General features: G+C 37.8%; 1 long non-coding RNA gene across 4 annotated transcripts in view; it reads left to right on the forward strand.

The window, feature by feature from the left end:
* The first annotated feature begins 9,292 nt into the window (after window positions 1–9,292).
* The window catches only part of LOC140525512 (uncharacterized), a 28,001-nt gene continuing 16,131 nt past the window's right edge, over window positions 9,293–21,162 (forward strand). The window contains exons 1-3 of one of the 4 annotated variants that reach the window (XR_011974051.1): window positions 9,293–9,627; window positions 18,206–18,278; window positions 20,586–20,670. This is a non-coding gene — a long non-coding RNA (uncharacterized lncRNA). Of the gene's footprint in view, window positions 9,628–9,656; window positions 9,825–18,205; window positions 18,279–20,585; window positions 20,671–21,162 lie in introns of those variants that run through there. The other 3 variants (XR_011974050.1, XR_011974052.1, XR_011974049.1) reach the window with 3 other exon arrangements.

Consider the following 21,162-nt stretch of genomic DNA (forward strand, 5'->3'; position numbering starts at 1 on the left):
ATGTAAATTTCTACTCATTCTTTAAAGCCCAAATGAAAGACTATCTTTGGGAAGCCTTCCTTGATCCTTCTGGACCTTTTTCCGTTCTGGCCTCACTTAGAATTTTTTTTTTTTGCACTTCTATGTATGTAATTTATTGGACCTTTAAAAAATTTTTTAAATCGAGATTTTTTTTCAAAATTTCCATTGGAAAACACAGGAATTCAAATGTACTAACAAGAACATAAAAGGAAAAGGATCGTGTAAGAGAAATCAACAAACAAAAGATTGTAAATGTTTGTGCGTGTGCAATTTATTATTTACTGTTTGTAAACAACTCCAAAAGGCGTGTATAGTGACTTTTAGCATAGTAGTGTCCACATTGCCCTTGTTTTCCTAATCTTTTCTTACCTTTTCTTTTTTCACATGAATTTGTTGCTGTAACTGTTGGCTTTAGCTACATATTTGTGATTTTATATATATATGTATGCATGCATGCATGCATGTATGTATATGTATATATGCACACATATCATATATGTGTTTATATACATATGTGTGTATATATATATAAAGGTTATATCTTTCTATCCCTTTGAATTCTTCATTTTCATTGTTTTTAGGTTATAATATTTTATTGCATTTGTAAATTAGCATTTGATTAGCCATTTCCATTTGATAGACACCTAGTTTTCTGCTATAACAGTGCTACTAGAAGATATTTTTGTACCAATAGGTCTTTTTGTTCCATCAGTACCTGGTGGATAGAGAAAGGATGTGCATATTTTTGTAACTTACTGGATAATTCCTTACTGCTTTCCAAAAATGTTAGATCTTTTCCTAACTTCAGTAGCAGCTCAATAGCACATGTAGCATATATTGGTAGCATTGAATTTTGCCCCTTTCATCATTAACAGTTTCATGATGCTGAGGTGGAAGCTCAGATTATTTTATTTAAATATGCTTTTATTGATGCCTTTAATCTACATTAGTTATTTATGGTGACCTGCCCTTCCCTTATTGAACCCTTCTTTCTAAAAAACAAAAAAGTAATTCAGCAGTGATACTCATTACCATGTTCATATTTGGTCTTTTGTTTTTGTCATTAAGAAGGAAATATGTTTCATTATTTATTTTCTTAACCATCATTAGTTTTTCTCTTAATTCAGCAGTTAGTGATACGTTCATTTATGTTATTGTAGTTCTTGAATGTATGTTCTTTTGCTTCTTCACTCTAAGCATTTCTGCAAATCATCCTATTTTTCTCAGAATTCCTCACATTTGTTATTTTTATTGCACAGTAATGGAGCATATAATACACAACCATACACCACAGGTTTTTTTCACTATGTATTGGACCTTTGTTTCTGTCTTTCATATACTTGGGATATATGCTCGGTAATGGTATTGTTAGGTCAAAGGGTAAAAATGAAGTTATAATTTTGCATAATTCAAATCAATATCCACAATGGTTGGACCAGTTCATATTACAACCAACAATGTATTTGTGTCCCTGTTTTTCCACTATCCTTCCAACATTCACTATTCCCGTCTTTGCCAATTTACAGCATATGGTGAATCCACAGAGTTATTTTAATGCTCGTTACTGTGCTAAGTGCTTTACAGATATCTTATTTTATCCTGAAAACAACATGATGAGATGGAGACTATTATTATATCCCAATTTTACAGTTGAGGAAACTTAGATAAACAGATTACGTGACTTGCCCAGGGTCACACAGGCAGTAAGTGTCAGAATTTAGATTTGAACTCAGTTCTTCCTGGCCTACCCAGCATTCTATCAACTGTACCACCTAGGTGCCTCATAATAATAGCTTTTAAGGATTTAATAAGTAATGATAATGGCTAACATTTATATTACTCTTTAGAATTTGCAAGATGCTTTACATATATCACTTGAGCCTTATGATAGGAGGTGCTATTACCATTTTACAAATGAGGAAACAGCATGGGTTATGCAATTTGCTCAGGGTTACACAGGTAGTGATGAACATAGGATTTGAACTCAGGATTTGAGGCATATTTTCAAATAGTTTAAAATTTATATAAACTAATAGCATTTATTCATCATCCTATAGAGGCTACCCTTCCAGCACACTGGGAAAGGCCTGTCATTTAGAATCCCATAGAGAAGGTTATCTCTTTGGCTAGTCACAGAGCTTTGTCAGGCTTTGAGTTCACAGTATACTTCTTTATTCCTTACAGTATAATAACATTTACTACATTACATTCCTATTCTTTGATGCATCTCGTCTTATTGATGTGGGAACTCCCTCCAGATGCAGAGAACTACTTAACTAGACCTTCTCTGCTACTTTTTTTCCTTTTCCTCCCATAGATACTACATGAGGTTCATTAAATATGTTGATAAATATGTTCAATAAATATGATATGGAAAACTCCAAAGTCCTAATCTGATAGCTCATTGTGTCATGGAGGTGACATTTGTCGAAGGCCAGTCCAGCAGGGAGGGTAATCTCTGGCAGTTTCTACTGTTCTGAAAAGATTTTGAATTTAGTCCAATCTCCTGCCTTCTGAGTACCAGCCTTGTGAAGTACAGAGAGGTTTATCTCCAGTAAGCTTTTTTGGGTATGGCAATGAAACTAAATTATCTCTTAAAGCTTGTGCAACTTTTTCTGCTTCTGCAGGAGGAGAGGATGCTACACAGTTTTTAGGCTGAGTGTAAATATAATTTAGCTGTTGGCACTTTAAATGTAAGATCTATGTATTCAGCAAATATTAAGGAGTGTTCTAGTGGCTCAGTCTAACCCCCAGTACGGATCTGCTCATCCATTTCATAAAGGCAAGACACTACACTATAGGAAACATGAAACTAAAGCCCTAATGAATGGTAACTGATTTAATGTACCTGTATAGATAGCATGCTATAGTCAAGAAGCTGATTTCAAGGAGTTAAGAGCTATTAGAAATATAAATATAATAGTAAGGTCATGAAATTGGGTCCCTATCTGTCAAATGTAATTTTCAAAATTAGCCATGGGTTGGGTTAGAGTCCACTTTCTTTTTTTCACGAACGTCTTTCTTCCCTCAACCAATTACGATACACAGAGATCCTAAATTTAGAAGTATAGCACTGCCTTCCCGGTAAGCATTACCCTGGAGCACTTGAGAAATGGGTTAAACATCACTGAGGAAAGAGTAAGATTGGAAGCTACTTTTGACCTGCTGCCTCTCATAAACTGATCTTTGTTGGACTACAAAGTGTAATTAATGAACATTTTTCAGAACTTCTGCAGTACTCTGCAGTTACAGCCCATGGATCTTTATTAAAAAACCAGAAACCAAACTTCAGTTTTTCAGTAAATCTCACTTTGATGCACGTATTTTGTTCATGAACATTTCTCTGGTGTGGCCATTGGGTTACTACAAAATCATCTAACGATCACGGTGCTAAATGTGTACAAGAGAACTTGATTATTTCTTCCCACTAGTTCCCCACAATTCCTCCTAAATGAATTCTGACATTATATCATAATTGATATGCAATAATTTATTCAACTCTTTCCCGATCAATGACTTTCTTTTAACATCTATTACCTGGTAGTTTTGATTATTGCTGCTTTATAGTGTAACTTGAGACCAAGTAAGGCAAGACTCCCTTCCTATATAATTTTTTTTTTCATTTTTTTCTCTTGGTATCTTGATCTTTTGTTCTTCTGAATGTATTTTATTATTTTATTCAGTTCTGTTAAGTATCCCATTATTATCTTGATTGATATATTGTTAAATTTATAGATTATTATCATTATTATAGTATTATAGTACTACAATACTTATACTGAATGCATCTCAAATTATTTAGTTTTTCCTTTATTTCTTCTGTAAATACTATTTTGAAGTTGTATTTACTTAAGTTTTGAGTGTGTCTTGATTAATTCCTAGGGATTTGTTATATTTTGTTACTGTTTTGAATGCAGATGATTTTCAAGGTAAGACTTTATATTCTGATATTTTTGTGGACCTTCATTTTACAGATGAAAACAAACAAAAACAAAAACCTTGAGGTCCACAGAAGTTAAAAGGTTTTGCCCAAGGTTACACAGTAAGTTAGTGGCACATCAAATACTAGAACCCAAACTGTCTGACTGCAAATCTAGTGTTTTAGAGAGAGTAAATTAATGATGATTCCTCATGGGCCTTTTTTTGGAGAGAAAAATCTATAACTCATATCAAATAAGATTCAATATTGGAGAATTTCTGTCTGGTAACATCAATATGACATGTTCACATTCACCCAGAAGAATCACTCTTTGGGAACATTCAGATTTGCCCCATTTTCTAGGATATTCAGTTAATAGAGAAAACATCAAAGACTAACATTTAAACACAGAGCATATTTATTACAAATCATAAAGCAACAGAAATAGGGCTTGCCTCTGAGTAGCAAATTCAGGTAGCAAATTCAATTTCAAATTTGTTTCAATTCAGCAAATGTTTATTAAGTGCTGTTTGTGTTAAACACTAGGCTCTAGGACCAAGAAAAAAACATGATTCCTGCCCTCACAGAACTTAAAGTCTAACAGAGATAACAGTCCTACAGAAATAATTATACTATACAATAATACACAATTAGTGTAACAGTGAGATTCAATTTTAAGGAGGAAAAAAGAGGATTGACTTTGGACTCAAGAAGAAATGGTTGAGTCCTGCTTCTGATACATTCTCCCTGTGACAATTTAAATTATTTTCTTTTATTATGAACTTAATCCTCAACAAACACAAAAATACATGCAGACAAAAATTATAGTATATAAAACTAAACATGGTTAGTTTTTAAAGGGGTTATCTTCACCGTAAAGGACCAATATTATTCATTTCTGTGTTCCCTTCTGAACTTTTGCTCTGATTATTTTTAGATGATGTATTGATATTGATCTCATTTTTCCATATCTGTCAATTCTCAATACAGTTGCCTAAGTCTTCTGTTTGCCACCCCCATCCCAGGCCTTCCTGTTAACAAATATAGTCAAGCAAACATATCAACACAATGACTTTGTCTGAATATATATCTTACTACCTCTAAATCCATCACCTCTTTGCCAAAAAGTGAGGAGGTCTGTTTCATCATCAACCTTCTGAGGTCATAATTGGTCACTAAATCACACATAATCAGAATTCTGCCTATGAGTTATGATTTCCTGATTTGTATAGGTGAGGCACTGTGGAACACTAAGAGCTTGGTTAGACATTGAAGATGTCAAGGTCATCCACTGCATCTCAAGTCATCACCAGTTGTGCTGACTTTTGTCTTGCCACTGAACTTCAAGGTCTCCTATGGTTCAGATGTCTACGCAGGAGGAGGGGCAATGGATGTGACAGAGGGATCCAGAAGTCCATATTGTCAGAAAGACTTGACAGGCGCTCTCAGAAAGCATATGATTTGATAATTGAGAAGAAACAGTACAACATAGTTAAGATAGCTAAAGGCACATAGAAACAGTTCCATTTCCGAGTCATGCAGGGCTAAGTTCAAACAGTACAATAGATGGTTCAATTTCCTAGCCACACAGGGCTAGGTTCAAGCAATGCAATAAAGTTTCCTTACAGTTCACAAAATTGCATTTTTACATTAAGCCAAGTACAGATTAAAAGTTAGATGGCTCATGATAGACTAGTTTTGAGAAGGGAGATTTACATGTCACCAAGATAAACAAGAAAACTTAAACATGAACCATACAAATCAATACAAACTAACCAATTACCAATGTTAACTAACATTAAGTTCCTAGTATCCCAATAATCCATTCTTAATGTCCATTTAAACATCACCTTTAGAATCCCAGATGTCTCATTTAGTTATCTGATGCTTAGATATCCTCTTTTTGACAATAGGTTTTATTCTTGGGACAGTTAAAAAAAAAGAGTTCTTCTCTGGTTCAGATCTAGAAATTCTCAGATAATTCTGACAATATAAATTAGTACTATCACTTAAAACTGGTTCTCCATTTTTGAAACTTCAGAGAATTTCAGTTTATATTATTTGCTGTTTCTGTCTTTACCTAAATCCTATACTTGGGATAAGAATCTTTTAAAATGTGAGGGTCAACCATAAAATGAACTCATCTGCCTTTTAAAATTATTGGACAGATACTTTATTAAAGAAGAAATAATTTCACTTATTTTTACCACTATCTTACACAATTTCTGCGCAAAAATCCAAATTTGAGATCTGATTACCAAAACATGATAAATTCTAGAAGCCAATCATATACATCTGTATATAATTCTTAGAGGAATTAATCTGATCCTGTTGCTTTTCCTCAGAATTTTCTATCCTATTTAATTAGACATCTAACACCTTACATGTTTGTCTTATTACTTTGTCTTAATCAATTTTTCCTTTGGAGGATGTTGTCTCTAGATTATATTTATTTATTTGGCCGTGGTTAAAGTTGTAAGCTATTCATTCTTGCATCCCATTATAGTAACTCAGAGATGTTCCAATTTCCATTTATTTTTTAATAGACTTAGTATTGTACTTACAGAAGTTCTTGATTATAGACATTTGCTATAAAAGAAAAAGAGGGGACAATGTCATATATCTTTAACAGAAGAAAAGAAGTTCCTTAGTTCTGTTTGATTCCAGGAATAAACCATTACCTGATAGCCAATCATGTGGCCACTAGGTGCTGAAAGCAAGACAGGAGTAAATAGGTGGGGAATTTCTTTTTCAGAAAGGAAATATCACGTTTAGGAAATAGAGTTAGGAAGATCCTACCTAAGTCATGTCCCAGGTTGTCTTCAAAACCTTTCCAAGGCATCCACCGTTCTCAACCTGTGGCACATGTCAATTGCCTTTATGAAAACTTGGACAACTATTCCTGTAATCAGAGCTTCAAACAATATTAAATTGCAATCCTGGTCTTAAATAGCAAATAAATAATGGCTGATATCCTTCAGATAGGGCCATCTCAAATTTGATTGACTATTATCAAATAAGTTTACATAATTTTTCTGTCTTCTTAAAATACTTCCTCACACTCTCTAAACATACTTTAGCAATCTAAAACTGATCAAAAAGTATCCAGAACAACTATCTAGGGACAAGAGGGCTTTGGATAACCCACGTTTATTCCCAAACCTTATCTACCTTTCATATTTTCAATCATACCTTCATTTATCATTCCACATCCCTCAATCCTATCCTTCAGATTATCCTACTTTCCTTTACATTTTAACCATAAGACAAGACGGTTCATAAATTATGACTTTTTACTAACATAAATGCACTGGAATCTCATTCCAGCTTAAAGAAAGCAGAGGTTAATGGCTAACTTTACAGGTTGATGGGTTTATGTCTTTGTTTCATAAGTTTGTTATTCTTCCCTAACTGTACTCACTCTGGAAGAATGAGATACTCCAGGAAGCAAAACTCTTACATATGATAAGTTCAAACACAAATTTTAACTCTTGTTTAGGCTGTAGAATGACTACAAATTCAGATCAAAACAGCACAATCTCTTCTGGTTTACAGCTTAATTTAACAGTAAATTACTTTGAAAATTTAGTAGGCCTTCTAAAAATCACACAAGAGTCTTTAAAATATTTCTTCTAAAAGTATTTCCCTTTCTTTAAAAACAGTTCAAAATTTATTCTGATGTTCACTAAACTTTTATGAAGAAAATTGGAAACTTTTAAAATGATAGATATCTTTCTTTCTCCTTAAAGCAAATATAAACCTTTAAAACTGAAATTCATTAAACTATGTTGGTGGAAAGTAACACAAATTCACAAAGTATTATAGCAAAACTAAATTTTTAGTTATTACAGAATTCCTAGATATCACAAAGTTCCTTAGTAAAAAAAAAAAAAAGGGTGTTTGTAATGAGAGGAGATTTAGTTTCTATAAGTCAAGAATGACATATCCAATTAATTAGCCTTATCACAATAACAAATTTTCCTTAACTATGTCACTAGAAATTAAGTACATTCTGACATTTCATATAAATAGTCCATAAATCTTCAAGTTACCATATGTAAATATATCCTTTAGATGAAACAGGCTTGAAAATCACATCACCCCCTTTTTAAGGATCCTTATTTGCTCAATAGGAATTCTATAACACAGAAACTTTTGCACAGTTTTATAAGAACTTTGGGTCAATGCATTTCTAAATCATCTTGCATAACACGTGAAAACTATAACTTTAAACCAATTTTCACAATAGCCAAGATTTCAGTGGAAAAATCTGCTGTTATAGTAAATATCAAATTATTTAATTTCATCAAATCCTTTTAAAAGCCCAATTCATGTGCAACAAGATTCAAATTAAAATTACTTTGACAATATTTCTACCTCACAGTGGTCTCTCAAATTTCACAATCTAAGAGAAATTCAGAAATACAATCTCAGAAATACAATTTTAACACAAGCAACAGATTTCATATGACATCAATTGGATTTCCAGATTATCACATATAGAAATTATTCATCCCATTACTTTTGGTAATTAAAACCACTTCAAAGTTAACAATAACCTTAGAGAGAGATAATAATATTGTATGTAACATATGCCAGTCATTATGTTAAGCATTTTGAAATCATTATATCATTTTGATCCCATAACAACAACCACTATTATTTTTCCCTTTACAGATCATGAAATGGGTCAAACAGAGATAAAATACATTTTTTGCATTTGGGACAGAGAAGTGTGAAGTTTACCAAGAGCAGAAAGACTGGTGTCCCAGTGGTGATAATTTTTGAAGGCAGTGAATGTTCACCACAGTCCTGATCCATTCACATATTCCTTCCCCCACAGCTGCAGAATTTACTAAGCCTGAGGTGGTTTGTAGCTACTGGGACTGGGTGGGCAGAATGTATAGGAAGGACCTAGGTGACATTTCCAAGCTTTAGCTGGAAGAGTGGGCTACAAGGTGCCCAAGGGCACAGGACTGTTAGAATCACTGCCAGTCTGTGATTCGTTACCCCTATACTTCCTTTTGCCAGTTGAGAAAGAGCAATTTAAGTTTTCCCTGCCCTTCTCCTGCATTCTCTTCTATTAATCTGATCTGAGATGAGAGGGATTAACATGAACCCTCCTGGCTGTTAAAAATCTCCACTCTGAGATTCTCTCAACTCTGAGAGGGAGTGAGGAATGCTAAGTGATCAGGATTGGGAAGGGGTGTTTTAGCGAAGTGAGTTCCTGGAGCTATCTACAGTCTCAGGAATTCTTTTTTCCAATAATTCCAAATGATCAGTTTCCAAACGTTTTGATGATTCATCTTACAACCTACAAAATCTGCTAAGATGATTTTTAGCTATATCTAACTTTCAAGGAAGAGTCTTAAAGTTTTGTTTGGTTCCCTAGCAGCAGCCCTTAGAATTCTGTCGTTTTAAATCTTACAAGATAACGGACTGATGCACAGCACACAAGATACGGACAGAGACACACGATGACAGACAAGGTGACAATTAACGACAGGACAAATACAAACGGAGCTCACAATAAACAACAGAGAAAGGAGGAATCAGAAGCTTGTTACAAATCCCCAGCATGAGTGGCTGTTATTATTCCGAGGAACGGGGTTGCAAGAATTCAAGACCTGACAGAATAAGGGTGGATCCTGCTACCTTTGCTCAGAGCACCTCTACGGTCGTTGGAGGTGGGGAGCCTTGGCGTTGCTGAAGTTCCTAACTATCTTAAAGGGACAGCCTTCATGGGAATAGGTTCAGGCTTCTAGGTCGTAGGTGTGTTGTAACTGTCCTCCTCAAGACTAGAACCTTTACGGGAAAGCGGGAGGGGAAGGAAGGAGGAGTCAACGGAGTCTGAACAAAGTTGTCCTCTTCAGGGCTAGAGCAGGTAAGGGAAGGTGAGGAGGAGGAGATAACGGCTAGGGGCCACCATCCCCCCCAGATCAAAGCCTTTAAGGGAAGGGGGAGGAAGGCAGGAGATGTGGAATACGGCAGAGGGAGTGAAGGATTAGGACAGGTTGGGGCCCTTGGGGAAAAGGGAGTTAGCCAGTATTGGGCTGGTGCTGAAGCAGCTTTGCGAGCCTTAAGGGAAGAAGCCTTTTGTTCTCTCTCAGTCATTTCAACAAGCCCAAGATGAAAACACTCACTGCTGGCTAGATGTTTTGTTGGCCTTTAAACTTAATTTGGTTTTAAGATAATGCAACTTTGACTGGTCCAAAAGAGCCCTATCATGGCCAACATAATTTAGACTATCTTGAGTTAATTGACACTAGTGCTTACAAGACTTGTACTAATTTTTCTAAGATCGATTGTCAAAGGAGACCTAAGAAATGCAAAGTGATTTAACCGGGAATTGGTCCCACCCCAAAGCTAGTTTAAAGGGAATTTTCAGATTTCAAACAAATTGGTGGGAGTCCTTTGGAAACTGGGACTAGGAGGACTTACTCGATCTCTTCAAGGTTTAAGACTTCAGGAAAAATGAATCCTGAGGCTTCTAAGTCTCTTGGCTTTGGTGAGGTGAGGAGCTGTGTTCCTTTCTTGTCCATCAGTTCCAATGAGTCAGGGCACCATAACTGATGACCTGAAAGTTTGGTTAAGAAAGGCAAACAGGCTAAATGCATATTGTTTATTCCCTTCAAGCTGGAGGTAACATGATCATGGATCCAGAAAAACTTCTGACTGAGTAATACAAGAATGACCAGGCTCAAATCTGTTTTAGGACAATCCAAGGTTGTCTGTGTTTTTCAGATTTATGGTCTCCATGAGTGATTAACTATACTACGAGAAAGGAATTTCCTAATTGGATAGGTTGTAAATACAATGAGAGTTGACAAAGTGTTGATTGAAATTACAACTTACAGCATCTGTGTTTCTCTGTCATTAATATGTCATAACATCGTATATGCCCACAAAATATTAAGATATGGAAAAATTCCCATTATTCAAGATAGTGTCTCAGGTCTCATAAAGTATGCTAAGTCAGCCCCACCTTGTGGACCTTGTGGACACAAGGAGAGTTTATTTCTTTGAGCTTATTTCGGAGAACAAAGAAACTGTTGGGTCCAGCTCTTCTTCTGATTGATTAATTCAAACTCTGGCCCTCATTAAAGTCCAAAAATGATATTAAATATTATCACATGTTACTGGGAAAAATAAAATATTAAAAAGACAACAACAAAAGAAAAGAGTTATCAGAGCTTCATGGGGACTGATTATATGCTAATTTAGTTGTGGAAGTAGTAGTAAGACAGCAGCTGCTGCTGAATCATCAACTCTATTCTAAGGCTGATTATAGGTACCCTATACAAATAAAAATATCAGGCCTCAAAATGAGACTTAGAGTCCGTGGCTGTACTTTTTTGTCATTTGAGAGAGAGTATAAGAACCAGGTGAGATCTTTGTGGCAGAGGAACATTCTTCTATGGAGGTATGGTATCTCTAGGTATTTCTTGTTGTGTTGTTGTTAAGTGTTGATTGTATTTTTCCTAGGGAAGTTCAGTGCTTGGACTGTGCTTCAGCTGCTTAATGTTTTGGATGCTGAGAATGACTCACATCTCTAAAGAGTTTGGGTGATGATAACTAGGTCAAAAATCCATAATAACTACATCTTTATCAGTACTTTTGGAACTCTTTCTGAATTTCAGACTTGTCTATTTCAGGGGTTCCTGGACACTGGCTAGTACAAGACAACCTTTTGTTCTGACTTATAGGTCCACTTTTGTGCCTTCAGACAGGCCAGTCTCAACCTCTTTTGTAGACAAGACCACCGAGTTTACACATCTAGTAAGCAGAGATTCAGAGGTAGATCTTCTGCTTCATTATTATTTCTAGAAGCTCATATCATTGTTAATTTCCTTTTTCATAAGAGGAAGATATAATTGCAACAATAATAATTTTTTCACCTATTGTCCACCATCTGTTCAGGTTCTCCCTCCCCCACCTCACCTCAGGTAAATCCTACCCAGAACTGTTGGGACTGGAAGCTCAATTCCGTGTGGACAGTCTCGGGCAGGTAAAAGTGGGACTTCTAAATCTTAGAGTCTTACGAGGCCCTCCATGAACAGCGGGGGTTCGAGAAGGTCAGACCGAGCTAGCTCGGCTAGCTCGGGTATTTCCGCCTCTCCCCCGGAGATACCTGATGGGTGGAGTCTCCCTGCCCTCGAGGTTGTCCCGGATTGGAGCACACCTAGTTACCTAACAGCATGGTATTGAGATGCAAACTGTGTGGCTGAAGATTAAGTAGGATTGAGGAAGCCAGAAAGCTCTTAGCACGTGTGGAGCCAAAGAGAAAAGTAGGGCTCCGCTTCTTTTCTTTCCTCTCTCCCCTCCCCCTCTCTCCCCGCTTGTGCTTCTACTTCCATTCCCTTAAGCTTAGCCTTCTTAGGAAATCTCCCCCTCTTCGTCCTAAGAAAGAAGAGCCCCTGCACTTGTAACCGAAACCCTGTAATAAAGCTCAACCCCTGTTTGACTCTGGAACGTCCTTTCTCTCATATGTGCATCCGGCGTGGCCAGCCGAAGACCTCGGGAGGTGAGGTAAGAAAGACTCGGGTAGCCCAATACAGGCCTCTAGAACAGTGGAGAATACCATTATTTAGAGACATATTCAACTAGGATATCACATCCTTGGACTTGGAGAATTTGAGGATGGAATCACTTTTTTCATTCCTCTTTTTAGAATAGGTTAAGCACTTCTATTCGGTTATTTTTAAATGATCTTTTTCATATTTTGTCCTTATTCTTAACTCATCAAAGTTTTTTTTTTTTTTTTGTAAACCAAGACTTTGGTTCACTGCAGGCTTCTGATTGACTTCTTTAGATAAACAGGCTTACTCTATGTCCAGGGCACCTGCCTGAAAACAGAAATATTAATCTCAGGGGTACTTTTACAACCCCAATATTGTGATGCCATTGGTCATCTTTGAAAAGTAAGCCCCCAACCCCAACAGTTAATTGTCTGGCTGGGTGTGGTTACTTTTTATACAAGAAAACAAAGTTTTGGCTCTCTCTTTTTAGGGAGACATTTACTAGTTTTTTGCACTTTAGGAGATGGTAGCAGAGACCACAGGTGTTTAGAAAGAGGTTGAATAGCTTAAGAGCAAGTCAGTAAACCATTAGACTAGTGCAGATGATCACAGGAGAAGAGAGACAAAAAGTAATCTAGAGACAATAAGGTAAGTAGAAACAGTCCCTCAAAAAAGCAGTGTGAGTATATTAACTAACATGGTAGCTCTACACTGTTGGAGGTATTAACTACCCCAGTCATGTATGTGTCTTGGCTATACCTGTACCTGGTACATGCTCATTCACACATATTTCTTGACCACATCCTAATGTGTATACCCTACTTGCATGTTCACTAATCACATGTATTTTCTGCATATGTGCACTCCTAGAATGGTGATCCTCAGTGGGAAAGTGTATCTCATTTGTCCATGAGGAATATTAATTTTCTTATGCTGTTTAATATCAAATATGTGTTGATTTCAGCTAACATGTCAATTGGATTTTTACAAGCATGCACCAATATTGGTAGGTTTATGGAGTATGATTTTGAGTGAATGTTAACCTCAAAATTACCTTGAGTTCTGAGTAAACTTCAAGGGCATCCTACTTGTTAAATATCAACAAGAATCATAATCTATGAGATCCTTTGTAAGGGATAAAGTTGAGAAGGGGCTGTAGTGTGTGTTCAGGGAAGATGAGTATCTGGTGTGAGGGTTGTTGAGCTCTTCTAAGGGCTGCTTTCTGCCTTTTCTGCCTACTTGATTTATCTCCCATACTCTTCCCTGTGGTTCCAAGAAGCTGCAGCGTGTGCAATGGCTACATCCTAGTAAATCATTTTGGCAAATGGGCTAAACCAGGTTAAGGGTAACTGAGAGGTCTCAAACCCTTCAAGACTTCCCCTGGTGAAATCAGTGAATGAGAACAATTTATTCCGATGGTCATGAAAGTAGCTGAAGCAGGCACTGTGGAGCACTAAGAACTTGGTTAGATATTGAAGATGCCAAGGTCATCTGCTGCATCCCAAATCATGACCAGTTGTCTTGACTTTTGGCTGGCTAGTGGACTTTAGTGACTCTGGAAGAGAGATTGAGGTCAACAACTTTGTGCCACTCTCCTTCACTTAAACTCAATTTATGTATGAATCAAAAATCATGACCCATGATATTTTGCCATTTTTACCTACTTCAAAATCCTGTGTCAACAGACAAGTGACAAAGCTGCAGGTATGGATACACAGGGAGCTGTCCTCACAATCCAGGTCAAAGGGTTGTCTTCTCATTGGACTAAAGCAGCAGTGAAATTCAGCAGCCCTCTGGGTGTCCACACTGTTCACCTTCTGGTGTAAGGGGCTAGAAAAGGTGCCCTAAAAATTGCCTACTTCACCCAACCTTGGCCTGCTTACCTTTGCAGGCAGATATCCCACTCCACAGTTGAAATACAAAACAAATGTACAAAAGAAATGTGCAAAGATAATTTCACTCACCATCCATATATGGAATGTATACATGCTTATCAACAACATGAAATCCAGAGACCCAAAAGAAAAACAGCACTTGTGAGAGAATTCAGCAAGTATCTCATCCAAATAGCAGCCCTGAGTGAATCATGTTGGGTAAATGAAGGCCAGCTTATCGAAGCTGGAGCTGTGCACACATTTTTCTGGAGTGGCTGCAGGGAAGGGGAATGCTGTGAAGCTGGCATAGGCTTTGCAATCAAAACTAATCTAGTCAATTAGCTTGTATGCCTCCCAAAAGGAGTGAAAGATAGGCTCAAGACAATGTGATTTCCACTTGCAGCAAAGTGCTAGGTCCCTATCATCAGTCCATATTCTTGCATCGTGACAAACCCTGATGAGGTCAAAGAAAAATTTTATTAAGACCTGGAGACCCTCATCATCAATGTGCTGAAAGAGGATAAGCTGATAATTCTGGATGATTTTAATACAACAGTAGGCATAGGGAGTCTTTGGGAGGAATGGAGTCAGAAATAGTAACAGCACTGGTCACTTACTACTGAAAGTTTGTGCATCTCACAACCTTCTTATCTTCAACACTGTCTTCCATTTAAATACATGCAATCAGGCTTCATGCATGCACTCTCACAGCAAGCCATTGAAATATAACAGACTAAGTCATTGTAAGAAGAAAAGAGACAGGATGTGAGAATGATGAGGGCAAGGTGTTGCTCAGAGTGCTGGACTTCCTCTTGAAGCTAAATTTTTGAATTCAAGAAAAGCAGTGGCCCCAAGGCAAGGCAACTAGCAGAAGACTTAATGTTAACAGACTAGAGCCATTTTCAGAACATGGAGAGTTTGTGGCTAACTTGGAGGGAAAGCTGAGTCAACACATGGTTGTGGGCAGAAAAGGAGGGGGTGGATTTGATCTACAGCACTACATTTACTCATCTGGGCCAGAACACTTGCAAACATCAAGACTGGTTTGAAGAAATTGATGGGGAAATTCAGAAGCTACTAAACAAATATGAGAACTCCACAGGATAGTACATCTGTTTTTAAGAAGGTAGCATTTAATTCCACCAAAAGTAGAGTTCAAGTGAAGATAAGAGAAATGCAGGATTCTAGGCTCAATAAGAAGGCAGATGAAATTCAGTTTTATGCTTATAGTAACAATTCCAAGCATGTTTATTATGCCCTGAAGGTTGTCTATGGGCCAAAGACCTATAGTGCATCTCAACTACTTAGTGCTATCACATTGAATAGTGATAAAGACATGATCCTGGAAAGACTAATAATCAACCAATGCTGAAGCCATTGACCAAATACCTCAGGTTGAAGTTAATCCCTCTAGAGCTGAACTTACAACTGAAAAAACCATTAGACTCCTCTTGTGTGGCAAAGTTCCTGTTACTGATTCTGTTCCAGCTGAGATTTGCAAGGCAGGGGGTCTGCTGCTCATACAAAAGCTGACTGAAATTATCTGGGTTACATGGCAAGAGAAGGTCATCCCCCAGGAGTTCAAGGATGCCTCCATTGTCTAACTCTATCAAGGTAAAGGAACTAGATTGTCCTGTGTCAATCATGGGGGTGGAATGGAATGAGGATGGATCTCTCTTTCTTAGTTACTGCTGGCAAGATTCTTGCCAGAGTCCTCCTTAATAGACTCATCCTTCACCTGGTCATCTATCTGTGATCTAGTGTGGCTTCAGAAACAACTAAGGAATGATTGATATGGTGTTTGCTGGCTGACAACTCCAAGAAAAGTTCCAGGAGCAGAACAGAGGTCTGCACACAATATTCACTGATCTGACCATTGCCGATGTCATTCATGAGGACTGGAGGAAAATTATGGCAAAATCGCCTGAGTTCTGGATAATGAACGATGCTATCTCACTTTCTCAGTCACTAATGGAGTGAAGCATTATTGTCAGATGCCTTCAAGAAGGATCAAAATAGAATCAAGGTCAGCCACTTTACTGATGGCAAATTATTTAACTTGAAAAGGTTGCAAGCCAAGAATAAAGTAAAGGGAGAGTTGGTGTGTGACTTTTTGTTCACATTGTACTCAATACAGCCTCTGAGGTTGAGATGTACCAAAATATGAATCAATTCTCTGCTGTTTGTGTTAATTTTGGTCTAACAGTTAACACCAAGTAAACGCATGTTCACCAGCACCACCTGTACATGGAACCATCAGTTACAGCAAATGGAGAAAATTTGAATACTGTGGATAAGTTCACTTAAGTTGGCAGAATACATTTCAAGGATGTCCACAAAGATGATGAGGTAGATGCACACATTGCCAGAGCTAGCTCAGTGTTTGTGAGGCTCTGAAAGAAATTGTAGGAGAGAAAGGGCATTAGACTGCTTACCAAACTGAAGGTCTGCACAGCTTTTGTTTTCTACCTGTGATACCTAGACAGTATACCAGCAACATGCCAAGAAATTGAATTTGAATTATCTTGGGAAGATTCTGAAGATTACTTGGCAAGATAAGGTGCCAGACACTGATGCCCTTTCTTGAACTAAATTGCCAGCATTCAAACCTTACTGCAGATAGGACAACTCAGATGAGCTGGCCATGTTGTTAAAATGCCAAACATAGTTTGCCTAAAAGAATATTGTACAGAGACCTCATATAAGGCAAACACTCACATGGAAGTCAGAAGAAGTGACACAAGGACACTCTCAAGGTCTGTCTGAAGAATTTTGGAATCAGTTGTGATATGGGAAAAAATGACAAAAGACCACCCAGCATGGCATGCCTGCATCAAAGAAGACCTTGTGCTGGATGACTGAGGCAGAATTTCAGTAGATCAAAGAAAGTAAAACGAACACATTTAGGGACATTTGCACTTCAAATGTTCACATGGACTATTTGTGCTCAACCTGTGGTAGAGCCTTCTGAGCTCATATTGGTCTGATTAGCCACATTTGGACACGCATACCTTGACTCCAACATAGTGATGTCCTTTTGGTCCTCTTTGAGAATGAAGGACAACAACCAACCAAAGTGGAGAGGGGGCATATGAGATCTGTGACATTTGCAAATCCTCTTGCCTTCCCTTCACCTTGTCAAGTTCCCTCCTTTATCCCTCTATTTTATTATAAGGAAGGAAGAAAACAGCTTGTTCTCTTATGTTGTTTTAACAGAGACAGACATTGAAATGGCAGCTAGGTAGTGCAGCGGACGGAGGGCTGGGCTGGCAGTCAGGAAAACCTGAGTTCAAATATGACCTCAGACACTTACTGTGTGACCGTGGACATGTGACTCGACCCCTTTTGCCTCAGTTTCCTCATTTGTGAAATGAGCTGGAGAAGGATATGGCAAACTCTCTTTGCCAAGAAAATCCCCAAAGGGGTAATAAAGAGTCAGAAATAACTGAAAATGACTGAACAATAACATAGACATTGACTGGTAGAGACAGGATACCTGGATACTACTCCTTGGCAGCTCTGCCCAGTCATCAGATGTTAAGTCAATTACTCAGTTATGCTACTGATTGGTTTGGTCAGTCTTATCTACCTCTCTGGGCCTTAGTTTTATCACTTGCAAAATAAAGGCACTAAGCAATGATCTTTCACTTTAACATCCTGCGGATGTGCTTCCCTGATTTTTAATGAAAAGACTGAGACAGCAGCAATGCCCTCATTGGTTCAGAGTCAGGGACAATCTGAGGACCCAATGGGATAAGCGAAACCAAACAACAGAGCCTGAAACTATAGATAATGTAACTTTTTGAAAATCAGGTTGAACACATCAAGGTGAGGTTGAGGATCTTCCTTCTCATTTTTACTTAATTTCACAGTCATTCCTCCTCTGCCTTTGAAAAAAGTCCCCTGATTTCTGGGATTTTCTGAGTGAAGAAAAGCTTAGTGCAGGTATGTAAAATATATGTCTTTGTGCAGGATTTTGTCTCGTTTTCCTTTCTTTACCCTTCTAGATGTTTCTTTGTCCGTTTCTGTTTCCTTAGTCTCTGCTAAGTTGACTCCTAGTTTTTTCTTGTTCTACCTCCTACTCTTTTCTCTTTATTCATTACACCTCCCACTTTCTGTCTGGTGTCTCTATGTTCAGGCATTTCTTTCCATCTTCAATCTTTCCCTTTGTGTCTCTGTGTTAGATGGTTTCTGTTTTTCAGTCTCTGTCAGTCCCATTTTGTTTTCTCCCTTTCCCTTTCTCCTTTTCCTATATAATATAGGACAGACCTATATTCTTGTCCCAAGAGCAAGACACATTCATCCTCTACTTCATCTAGAGAAGAGCTAGCTGGGTTCTCCCTGAGAAGGTTTAGGACTTTTAACCAAGAGAGATCTTTGAAAGTGATAATTTTTTATAGGTGTTGAGGTCTTGGAATCTTAGACTTTTTATGGGTGATCACAGGGTGCTGGAGTTAAAAGAGATCACTGGCAGATCGTCTAGGCCATTTTTCTTCTAGAATTTCTCCATTTATTTTTTCATGGGAAAGAAGTCATTGGAGGTTACTCTCAGCACACTCTCAAGCATCCAGTATACAGGAACAGAATGACCTGGGAGAAATGGCCTTTAGACTTTAATCTGTCTGAGCTTCTGATATCTCACCTGTAAAATGAGAGAGTTGGACTTAGTAAGTTCTAAAGTCCCTTCTGGCTCTGCCCATGATCCAATGAATCCATAGCAGATATTTTTTTTCCATGTAAAGAGATATGGGTATAATTTCTTTACCGTCACCAACTGAATCTGATTTCTGGATACCATTAGGCTCCCTTGATAATCTACAGTCTTTTTAGGAAAGCAAAGAATAAATAAAATTTATCAGTCATGGCTCACCAGCTTATGAACTCCCTGAGTCAGAGAGAAATGCCTTTTTTAATCTTTGTGTGCCCAGCAGGACCTAGCACAAGACTAACATTCAGGGATGTAGTAGCAATGTTTGATAATTGACTCTCTGGGAAAAAAAAATACGCAGGACATACTTAAAAGTTTAATCTACATTATTAACACTTTTTGTCAGCTTCTCAAATTGAAGTCAACAAAATAAATGAGCATCTTATCTGTAACATTTACCTATTAGATAGCTGGACCTGGAATCAGTAAGAACTGAATTCAGATGTGGCTTCAGATTCTTACTATAGCTGTGTGATCCTGAGCAAGTCACTTAACTTCTGTTTGTCTCAATTTCCTTTTCTGTAAAATGGGGATGATAATAGCACCTACCTTCCAGGATTGTTTTGAAGAACAAATGAGATAATAATTGCAAAGCATTTAGCACCTAGCCCTGGCGTATAGTAAGTGTTATATTTCCAAGGTGTGAATACTCATATTGAAAATTTAACAGTCTCATTAGAAGTTATCCTGGCAACATGGTGGATGTGTAATAAATTGTTGGGGAAATTAAAGGTCATGTCTGGGTCAAAACCCAGAGCTCAGTCAAGAGGAGCATATATTTAGGGATGGAAGGGACTGCAGAGGCTATGTAGTCCAACCCCAGTCATTTTATAGACTATATATCTATTTCATAGATACAGAAACTGATGCTCGGGGAGATTAAGTGAGTTACTTACCCAAATGTCACTCAGGTTAGAGGTAAGATATGAACCCAGATTCTCTTGTTCCAGAGCCAGAATGAGTATTCAGAGGCAGAATGAGTATGCAGAAAGGGGTTACGGGGCAAATTATTTTGTCCTGGTCTGTCTGCTGTTTTTCTCATTGTCTAGTCACCAATTCATAGGGTGTTGGAGCAGCTAGATGGTGCAGTGGATAGAGCACCAGTGCAGGAGTCAGGAGGACCTGAGTTCAAATCTCACCTCAAACACTTGACACTCACTAGCTGTGTGACCTTAGGCAAGCCAATTGCCTCATCCTGGGTCATCTCCAGTCATCCTGATGAATATCTGGTCACTGGATTCAGATGGCTCTGGAGGAGAAGTGAGGCTGGTGACCTGCACAGCCCTCCCTCACTCAAAAACAAAGTCAAGTACAATTTCTCTGATGGCATGGTCTTTGGCAAAGAAGGATGAACACACACACGTAAGGTAACTTTTTTCCTTAGAAAATCTCAGTGGAATATGAAACAAGACCTGTGTCCAGGACACAGGATAAGAATCTGAGTTAAGGATCAGTCACTCCCTCACTACTCCATGGGGATTTTTGTTATAATTATATCCTTTGTTAAAGGTTTTTTCTCCTTTCATCATTATCTGTCTTCCCAGGTTCAGACTAAGAAAGAGGAAGGAAGGTTGCCAAAAGCCATGAAGTGGCTCCTCATTACCATTGCTCTCATCCTTCTTGTCACAGGTGAGAGAAGATGGATGTTAGATAGCCTTTCCTCCATGAAGGATGTGAAATCTGGGGGATAAGCAGAAGGGGAATTTTTTTTACCCTGTGAACCTATGTTCCTTTTGTGACCTGAAGCTCATTTTGCTGCCTTTGAGGCATTTCAGAGGAAGGGAGAAATGGAAAACTACAGCAGAAGTCTAGACTCTACAGATCATACGGTGGTGGTGATAATGGTGGGAGGGTGTGGGGTTCAGGTACATTTGGAGCAGAAACAGAACTCCCAATGCCTGGTTCAACAGTAAGAACTGATTGTTCTGTTTCTGTCGTAAGTTAACTTCCTTTTCTGTGTGCTGGCTGTTCTGAGGTTCCACAGAGTCAGAAGGGACTTCTGGATAGAAATATTCTATTTTATGGACGGTTATGTGGAACATAGTGACTGGAAAATCAAAACTTTCCCTGTATTAAAATTTTTTTGGAGGGTGGGTCTAGATCTGTGATTTCATTAGTATG

The sequence above is a fragment of the Notamacropus eugenii genome, chromosome 2, assembly GCF_028372415.1.
Source record: "Notamacropus eugenii isolate mMacEug1 chromosome 2, mMacEug1.pri_v2, whole genome shotgun sequence".
Classification (NCBI taxonomy): Eukaryota; Metazoa; Chordata; class Mammalia; order Diprotodontia; family Macropodidae; genus Notamacropus; species Notamacropus eugenii.